This window comes from Saimiri boliviensis, chromosome 3, assembly GCF_048565385.1.
Source record: "Saimiri boliviensis isolate mSaiBol1 chromosome 3, mSaiBol1.pri, whole genome shotgun sequence".
Lineage (NCBI taxonomy): Eukaryota > Metazoa > Chordata > Mammalia > Primates > Cebidae > Saimiri > Saimiri boliviensis.
The window spans coordinates 44,197,500-44,205,389 of record NC_133451.1 but is presented as its reverse complement, the minus strand read 5'-3'; positions in this window follow the sequence as shown (position 1 = coordinate 44,205,389).

Below are 7,890 nucleotides of genomic sequence, written 5' to 3'. Positions count from 1 at the left end.
TTAGATAAGCCTTAAAAAAAAAATTAGTAAATAGCATTTCCTACACACATTCATTATTGTTTGTTTTCAGACCCTTCACTTTGTTTAGTAAATTTGTGTCATCTTATGTGTTCTTCAGAGCTTAAAATCTAGCTGGGGCAAATGACCCTTCAGTATATTCCATGAAATTTTTTATGCCTATTGTTATCACTGTACCTGCACATCTGGTTGCATTTCTATTGTTACAAGTACAATATTCAGATTTTCTTCTCGTGTGAACCTTTAAAAGTAAACAAGGCAATGAATGAAGGGCAGAATATACATAGAATAAATAATTGGTTATCTAAACTTGAGAGCAGTAATCTGGCTTTAATGTATCACATTATTCACAGGTCTTTAATCACTAGGAAATAATATTTGAGATGTGTGTGATATAAAATGTGTGTTCAAAGTATTGAGAAGCAAAACTTCCTTTCAGAGTTTTAAATTTAGCTAGTTACTTTATTTTATTTTTTAAGAGATATTGTCTCACTATGATGCCCAGGTTTGCCTCAAAAATCTCGGCTCAAGTAATCCTCCTACTCCAGGCTTCTAAGTAGCTGGGATTACCAGTGCATTGCATTGCACACAGATGAATCCACTTATTTTATATTTTATAGTGGCTATCATATAAATCAAACTTTCTCTCTCTCTCTCTCTCTCTCTCTCTCTCTTTCTCTCTCTCTCTCTCTCTCTGTGTGTGTGTGTGTGTGTGTAATTTTAAAGCCTTCATGAGAAAAATTAATATATGTGATTATTTCTGTCATTATCCGTAGAGTGTCATCTCACTAATTTCTGATGCTAACATCTTGATAGGTAAATAAAGTTAGATGTAGACTGAGAAGAAATAAGTATTTAACTAAGTTGTCGATTATAAAAATTCTATTGAACAGATGACAATCACTCTAAAGAAAAAAGCAGGCATACACAACAAATGGCAAACCTACTGATTTAATGTTTATTTAGAAAGAAAATTAAATTATATAGTACATCATTTCTCAAACACATGCAGATTTCTAGATCAATAGTTAACATACCATGTGCTTTTATTTTTCTCATAAATATTATTTTGTACATTTGAAATTGTTGCATTGAAATGGTACATTAAATTGCTTCAGATAAAGTGATGAATTAAAATGAATTGAGGTAATTACTTTCATAGGGCAAGATATCAGAGTAATTAAGTTTCCACACCCACATTACCCCTGTGCTATGTTGCACAATATCTACATTTTTTTAAGAAGACCAGTGGACTGATGCTGGTAAGCTTCCATCTACCCCCTGCTTTACAGAGAGGTAGGTTTTAGCTATGGTATTAAAGAAAACTGCTTTAACTCGGTTTTACCTCTGTATCTCAACCACTTTGCATAGTGGAAAGTATAGTAAACTTGTAATAATTGCTTGTTAAATTGATCAGTAAAAATGAGTGAGTAATGAGTGACATAATCAAAATTGTGACTGAATGATTGAGAGGTTTGATGACAAAATGAAGAAAAGCAAAAGCTGCAATGGAAAATAACACACGGTGAAGAATAATTAAAAAACCTTTTAGGAAATCCACTATTTTAAATCTTTTAGTCAGAAAGAAGTATCAGGGAAAATTTATCTCATAGGAATTATCCGAATCAAGAGGAGGTTGCTAAGCTAGATTGTTTATAGAACCTAGTATAGTTTCTGGCTATCTAATTGGATAATTAAAGGAAAAATAAAAACCTGAAATGGGGAAATTTGGAAACGTTTAGGTACAATGTCTTATTAATGTATCACTATTTATTATTCTAATTATCTATTTAACGTAGTCACACACATAAAAATATTAGGAGAAAGAAAACAAAATAATACTGTTTATATCTAGGAGATGAGATTATTATTATTAATCTAATTATACCATTAGTTACTTTCCAAAGTATAAAAAATTAAAATAAATTTCTCTATAACCATAAAAAAGTTATCACGGTTTATTCAGAAAAAAGAAATCAATGACTTTTACATTTAGAAAAAATATATTTTTTCTATAAAATGGTCAAAAAAGTATCCATATGCTGTAAGAATAAACGACCCCTAGGAATACTTGATAGGAGAATGATTAGAATTCCACAAAATGAAACTGAAAAGTTACATATAATTTGACTATTACTAATTAATTATTAGTGTTGTATTATTTTCCAAACTAAGAACAAAAATATTTTCTAAAATATGTATCCTGTAGGGAAAAATAAAGTGAGTATGAACAACACGCCTAGGAATATACATGTGTAGCTCACAGGCTTGCTTGCTAGAACTTTATCACAATCTATGAGTCTGTATACATATTAATCAGGGGCCAGTTATTTTTCTAAACAATGCAAAGATCAAGTGATGCACATTGCAAGCCTCTTTTCATTGAGAAAATGAATGTTTCCCTTGCTAATGACTTTCAAAGCCGTAACTAAATGAGTCCATTGTACAGCTGACATCCATTTTTGGCTTGTACCTATATACTAAATTGAATCAAACATAAACTTTGGGAGTTTTTTCTACTTTCATAGCTGGTTGTATGGGGCCCTTTACAGCCATAGGAATAAAATAGGGAAAGATCACTGGGGCAACAGTAGTGAGTATATAAGGGTTTTGGGTTTCTACCCGTATTACTTATACATGACCAGTTGTTCCAGTGTGTCTTGATCTGGTGCACTTCCTGAGCTATAGAACAATTAGTGATAAAATTGGAACAGTCCCAGACAAAGCAATACATTGCTACATAGCAAATTATCTCAAAGATAACAAAACAAAATACATTTATTTTCTTACACAGTTTCTGAGAGTCATGAATCAGGAAGTAGATTAGCTGATTAGTTTTGACTCAGGGTCACACATGACATTGCAGTAAAGCTGTCATCTGGGACTATACCTTCTGGAGACTTGACTAGGGCTGAAAGATTTACTACAATCTCACTCACCTAGCTGTTGGCAGGAAGCTTCAGATATTCATCATGTAAACTTATCTATAGGATTGATCTCAATGTAGCACCTGATTACCCCAGAGAGAGTGATCAGAGAGAAGGAGAATGAGAGAATGTAACAGATATGCCACAGTGTCTTTTATAACCCTATCTTGAAAGTGATATTCCATTACTTATGCCAGATTTTACTGGTCATATATGCCCACCCTAAAACAACGCAGGAGGGGATTATACAAGAGTGGGAATACAAGAGGCAGGATCCCTGGTGATATCTTAAGTCTGGCTACCACACTGCTCAAACACCTTGTTCATACCCTCTGGCCCTTACTATATTAGAGCCCAGAAGTAACTTAAAATGCTGAGTGTGTCTCCTGACTTTGTGGGTCCCATAAGACTTGTTTTATAATGGGGAGTTTTAGGTGTGTGGTGTTCCATGATTATGCATGATGTTTCTATGAGGAGCAAGTAGTATGACAGAAGTCTTTTGTTTTTCTCAAAAGACATTGAATTACCATCAGTGGCTATGCTAGCCTCGATTTGTCTCCTCAGGGCTCTGCATTAGGACTCACCCATAAATTTTGCCTCATAGTCTGTAGTGTCTTTTTTCACCATTCATACCATCAAAATTGAAGTGTCTTCCAGATACAATGATCAAAGAGACAGGGTTGATTGCATCACAGCCTGGACTTGCTGCACAGAAAATTCTTGCTCAGGGCTCTATGCACAGCTGCCAGCCCTTTGTAGCGCCCATTACCTTGGCCAGAACATTTTCCCCTAGATGTATAATATACTGTCTCCAGACCTCACAGAGGCCCATCAGGAAGTGAACTTCCGCCACTGTGACAGGAAACATGAAATGCAATAATTTGTCTTATAATGCAAGGAGATGTCCTAGCATGCCTTTGACAATTTTTCCACTAAATATTTTATGACTATGACCCCATCCACCATTGTGTTTTAATGGAAGAACCGATTTGCCACTTGAGTTCACAGGTTTCTAGATTGAAAGAAAATATACTCGGCAACAGCACTTAAAGGAGCCTACTTGAAAAGGGACATCTGTACCTGGACCTAATTTATATGAGGAGATTCTAGATTTTAATCTGATGCTATATTGAGAAGGAACTTTTGTAGCTTAAAGGACTGTGGGTAAATACATTTTGTTCCTAAGGGAGAACTTGAATCATTTTTGGTAATCTGAGAGCAAAGTGTGGTGTTCATGCTCCAGCATGACCCTCAGTGATTCCTCTCTCCTGTTTTTCATCTCTTTTTGTGGTCCCTTATTACATTAAGTAGGGCCAATGTGACCACTAGGATATTGCAGAAATGATGAAGTGTAACTTCTACGAATGGACCATGTAAGATTGTGTGGTTTTCGTGTTGCCAACTCTTGGATCTGAGATCTCTTGCCAATAGCCAGAGAAAAATTAAAGCCCTCTGCCAATAGCTATAAGTAATAAATCTTAGCAACAGATTTTTAAGCCCCACTCAAACTTTCAGGTGACAACAGCTCTATCCAACATCCCAAATGCAACTTTTGATAGACTCAGAGTCAGAACCACCCAGCTAAGCCACTCCTGAATTCCTGATTCACAGAAATTTGGAAATAATGAATGTCTATTGTTCAGAGCTGCTATGTTGGATGATAATGAGTTAAACAGCAATAGTTAAATAATACTTCCACTTTTACTTAGTCTGGAAAGAAATAAGTGGTCTTTACATTCACATAAGCCATCTATAACATTTGGCCACAGATCTTATTAGAAAAAGAAAAATCTAGAGCTTAACAAGACTCACTACTTATACATGAACATATATTGACTGAAGACTCTTTCAATAGGTCTATATTTTATCTGATCTACTGCCCTTATAGATGTTAATTAAATCAGAGCTAGAACTAAAATCATTTTTAAGGTACATTTTCCAATGAAATAAGATTAGGAAATAAAGTTTCTTTTTTTTTTCTCCACAGAATTTTTAGGAATTAGAGTTTTAAAAAAGTTGAATTTTGAGTCAGATTCCTTTACATTCACCAGAGAGAAAAAGCCAACTCTCACTCAATTTATGGGAAGGATATGGTATGTTTAGGACAATAAAGAAGATTTTTACCATATTAATGATAAAAGCTTTTTATATAAGGCTATACTAATAATACCTATATACTACTACAATATTATAAATTTTTATCCCAAATCCTCAAAAGGATAGTAGAAAAGATATAATTATGCAGATCCCCCTTAGGGAAGGGAATATTGCTGCAAGCTAGAGTTTAGAGTCACTGTCTTGCAATTTCATGCAGACAGAAATCTAAAGCAAATTCAAAACTTGCCAAACCCCTTTGAAGATTAATTCAGCCAAAGTACCTCATAATTTTCTTTTAATTTCTGACAGAATGGCACAGATCTTACCAAAAATGACTTTTTGCATTTGAAGTAAAAAGAAATGATACAACTAAAATTCAATGTAATTAAAGCATCTTGGGAGTTTTTTTGAGATTTTTAAATAAGCACATGATCACTAAGCATAGGAAGCGTTAGAAACTTCTCTGTTGTTTGTTTATGTATGTATAACTAAAGGCTACACGTTATCCTCTTTCTCTCCCTCATTTTCAGCTTAAGTCACACAGCCTGAGAATGCACATTGCCCATATCCCATACATTGCAAATTGATTATGCCACCTCTGTGGGGCAGCACAGCTATTACTACCTCCCAGAGAAGGCCTAACTATGGCCTTCTTACATCAAGAGTGTACAGTCTTGTAAGTGTAAGAAGAGTGTACACTCTTGATGTAAGAAAACCATAGTAACACAGAGAGGAATTTTTTAGGACTAGGTTATCTGTGGGCTGGTCATGCGTCGTCTAACACATTTTGAGTATGAGAAGTATAAAACATTAGAGCTGCAGATGGAGCTGTTGGCTTGGTGGTAGAGTGAAGAAGGGTAGTTTTACTGGAAGAAGGCTGTACTTCCTTCCACTGATGAAAGTGTTGATTTGTCACATATATTCTGAGTCACATGAGTCACATGGGGGTTCTTTTATATTAATTCTGGCCATGAGTAATTTATGCCTCACATAAGGTAACCTCAATAACAAGAGGCAAGATGCCTGTTTTAGGTTATTATATGCACTTGTGTGAGTGTGTGTGTGTGTGTGTGTGTGTGTGTGTGTGTGTATTGTGTGAGAGAGATGTGTGTATATTGGGTGAGAGAGATGTGTGAAGTAGCTAGCTAGAAAAGGAGCATGGAACTATAAAGGAGGCTTGAAAGGATGCCTGTAAGGAAAAAATAGAATCTCCCAATGACAAAACGGATTGCCATTGAGACTCTGCTATATGTAGTGAATATCTCAGCCAGATTATTTTGGGTAATTGATAAAAACCTGTCCTTAATTTTCATCTCCTCTGCATCTTTGATTCCAATCCTGGGATATAAGAGACTGCCTCGGAAGGAGGAAGTATGAGTAGAAGATATGTAAGAAGAAGAAGTGAGAACCAATCACAACACTCTCTTCCCCACTGTAGGCCTCACAGCCTAAACAAATTTTAAAAGCAAAGGGAAGAAGCTTTAATAAATGAAGTTGAGTGATAAGATGAGTATACTGGTCTAGATAGTTCAATCTTATTTTCTAAGGGTAGGAAAAATGTCACAAAATTGTCTTTACAATCTAATGTCAAGCATGAAATAGTGCATTGAGTAGATCAGAAGATACACAAAGCAATCTGGTAAAAATAAAGCTGTGATTTATTTTGTTTTGTTTGTTTGTTTGTTTGTTTCTGATTGTACCTGATGGGTTACTCTTTTCACACAGCAAATAAAAATTTTAGGCAGTACCAGGTAAATACTAAGTACTCAGAAATCATAGTTCTTATTAGTTATTGCTCCTGCTACATCTCATTGTGACTATGCAATTTCAACATGCAAAAGCAAACAAAATCAACTTTCTTTTTTGCCATGGTTGAGGTGAATATTGGCAAAAAAATGACCATGGCAAAATGTCAACATTTTATATACAACAAATGAAAGTTGTTTCATTTAAATGCATTTTTGTGCAGAAGGAAAAGTGACTCTTTTTTCTGGTTTCAGTTTGTTTTAGAAAGTGGGACTTAACCTTTTCATAGTGTGAGCAGAATGCCATTTATTTTTAGAAATGTGTTCTGAGATTTTGTTTATTAAGGGTAAATCCAATGTAATGTAATAGCATACACAAATTATCTATAGGCAGTGAGGAGTCTGACTCTAGGCCAAAATCCTCTGTGTAACCTTTCATGCCTGACCATAGTCAGTAAAGCAAGGGAATGACTTGCTTTACCTGGCAAGCCTCACAGACGAAAACTGCCCTCCACATACCAAACTTGGTGCACACCCAGTGCATTTCAGTGTCTGGAAGGAGCTTGAGTCAAGGATTTAGGTCCTCCAAGGCCAGCTCTGCTCATAAGAATATTTGCATTCCTAGCCCAGGAACCTCCTTTTTGAAGCCTTCTTATCAGAAGACCTTGGCTAAGGCACTTTCTCCACTCAGATTCTCTGCTTTTCCCTTGTTAGCCCATCCTCCTGTTCTTTCTGGGATCCTTTGATTCACAAGAATGAGTGTTTGTTTAGGGCTCCTCAGCACTGTAATCATTCCCCCCACCTATGCTGCTTATCTTCAGACCCTCTCCTATTGCCATTCTGAAGGAGGAAATGGAACACTGGGAGCTGGTGCCTTTCTTTTTGGCTGCTTGCTTATATTGTCATAGTAAATGAATAAAGTCCTGATTGTTACTTTCAGTTTAGCTCATTTTCCTAAATGACCTCCTGGATGCCTGACAAGCTCAATGGATACAGATTTCAAGAGGTTCTCAAAGAGGACTCTCTTCTAACCAAACTTAATTAACTTGCTAGTTGAGTCTCAACTCATCTAGGAGTTTAGCTACGTGACTAAGAGTAACAAT